The sequence below is a fragment of the Magallana gigas genome, chromosome 2, assembly GCF_963853765.1.
Source record: "Magallana gigas chromosome 2, xbMagGiga1.1, whole genome shotgun sequence".
Lineage (NCBI taxonomy): Eukaryota > Metazoa > Mollusca > Bivalvia > Ostreida > Ostreidae > Magallana > Magallana gigas.
The window spans coordinates 54,814,203-54,816,668 of NC_088854.1; the positions used below are offsets into that span (position 1 = coordinate 54,814,203).

At 32.5% G+C, this 2,466-nt stretch overlaps 1 long non-coding RNA gene across 1 annotated transcript; it reads left to right on the forward strand.

Annotated features, from left to right (window-relative positions):
• The first annotated feature begins 937 nt into the window (after window positions 1–937).
• Window positions 938–2,032, forward strand: LOC136273151 (uncharacterized). The gene is made up of 3 exons (XR_010711361.1): window positions 938–1,253; window positions 1,342–1,429; window positions 1,822–2,032. It is a non-coding gene; the product is annotated as an uncharacterized lncRNA (long non-coding RNA).
• Window positions 2,033–2,466: the final 434 nt, after the last annotated feature.

A 2,466-nucleotide genomic window follows, 5' to 3' on the forward strand; every position in this document is an offset into this window, starting at 1 on the left:
TGAGCACGATCTTACATGTACCTTTAAAATATTCCATTTCTATTTTATTATGTGGTCTCTTGAAATCATATAAACTGATGCATTAAGTTTTTATTCAATACAGTGCAACAAAAAATCAAAATGGTTTGAAATACATAATCTCCATGAAAATAATGATAAGTTGATGAGCTGAACTTTGTATTAGAATAATGTACAAATCTATTAAAATTTACTATTAAAATTAGTACTGTATAACAACCAACTCGTTTGCTTCTTTGTGGTGTGTTTTTAATGTAAACAACCAATGATGATTCATACAACAAACATATTTTTTGCGGCCAATTTGACGCTTGCGTCAATTAAGTTTTCTTGTTTTCATTGATTTATATATTTTCGTACCTCAAAAGTTAACCCTCATGCCATTTGCTAATGCATTAAAAAGCCAAAGACCCCGTCACAACTAAGCTTTCTCATCGCAGAATTGAACAAAAACCACAAGAATGGGAATATCATTTAAAGTATCAGCTTTTTATGATAATATTTGATGTTCTCATCCATAAGATAAATAACTAAGACAAAATAAGGAAGAAACCCTAACATTGTTTGTTATATTGACCCAATAACAGAACGTATGGGAGCATATAATGGATTAAAATTTTAAAATAACCCAAAGAGTTTTTTTTAAATTAAACAGTTGCGTACTTCAAAGCTAATATCATCCTGGTTAAAGTACTTTCTTATTCTTCAAGTCTGGCAAAAATGTTTAAATATTTAATGTTACTTTTTCTGATTGTCCTCTGAAGTATGTCTACTTCCTGGAACCCATTTTTATCACACAATACTGTTGTGTTTATTCTAACGAAAAAAGATGTTTCTTTGTGATGGAGAATAATTTTAAAGTGATTACGCTTCGTTTAAGAGGCTAATATAAGTAAGGTATATGGTTCATAGAAATTATTCGGTTTTCTTACGTCTACAGAATGAGAAATATTTGTCTCTGGTTCTGTTTCTTAGCTCCTTCGCTCGCTGCAAATTGCTCTAATAATTTAACTCATGGCTATCGTTTGGACAGCTTTACCACAGAAATTTTATCAAACATTGGAGTCCACGCATGTATAAACGAATGTCTTCTTCGTAAACCTCATTGTCAATCCATTAATTACAACACCCAACATTTCCAGTGTGGAATCAACTCTAGAGAGGCTGACGACATCGAGTTTGAGGGAGTTCCGGACTCCAACAGTATCTTCGCAAACATTTTGAATTCGTCACGGGTATTTATTTCTACTTTAAGATGTATTTAATTTGTAAACATGCATTTGATATTTTGTATTTTTAATTCTGAAAAATGTTTTCCCCCAGAAAATTTTAGGAACATGTGAAGATGCGTTCTGTCCAGTTCGTCACAAATGCGTGCCTGCGAAAAACACCCATTTTTGTACTTCAACAGGTATGTGCAGTTTTTACTGCTTTTAAAACTGTCTTTCCGATGCCGCATTTTAATTTATTTGTTTTTTAAATTGCAAATAGTGATTACGTATTTTGAGAATGATGTTGACTTAAAATAACCTCAATAATTGGTTAATGATTTTCAGATCGTAATTTTTTATCTTATCGGTTTTTCTTTATTATCTACGTTCGTATTATGAAGAAACATTTTCACATTTTTAAGCTTTAAATAGTTTTTTTTTTAAATAACCAAGAATTCCAATGATTCCACATTATCTGTCTGACTTTCTATATCTTATTGTTGACTTAATTAAAGGGGCTTTTTTTAACATATATTTGTCCTTTTAGGATATACCGCAGATACAGATACCCTTGTTGTTCTCTTCTTTATAGCTTGCAAAGCAGGAACTTACGGTAAGGAAGATCAGTGTCTTCCGTGTCCCGTGGGTCAGTACAACGATGGCTTCAAGCAATGGTGTTCTTATTGCCCCCCTGGAAGTTACAATGACCAAACGGGGTCAAGTTTTTGCAAACTCTGTGCTCCGGGAACTTATATGGACCATTCATTATACGGACAGACCACACAAGGTAAAACTACTTTGTAAACTGAGCAAAAAAATTGTATTACCTTATCAAAGAAATTTTGTTGTTTAATTACATATAAATAAAGATTTTCGTCAATTTTGTATTCATTTTCCTTAACCACTAAACCGATCTATGAAACCGTTGGTCAATAGACTGCGTTTTATTTGACCAGCAATGTATTTCGGAAAAACCGATCTAGGTTTCAAGTTTATATGCAACATTGCGCAGACGTCATATTGGTATTAATTTACAATTATCTAAATGCATATTGGTATGAAAACCTTCTGTAAAGTACACTTGTGAATACCATTTACTAAAAAAAAGTTATGCAATGAAACAATTATTTAATGCATCTCCTATTGCCCTCGGTCAACCAATGGCCTCCGACAATAGAATACGGTAAGCTGTTTACTGCACCTAGGGATATTATTCTGATCTATTGGTGGCTCAGGC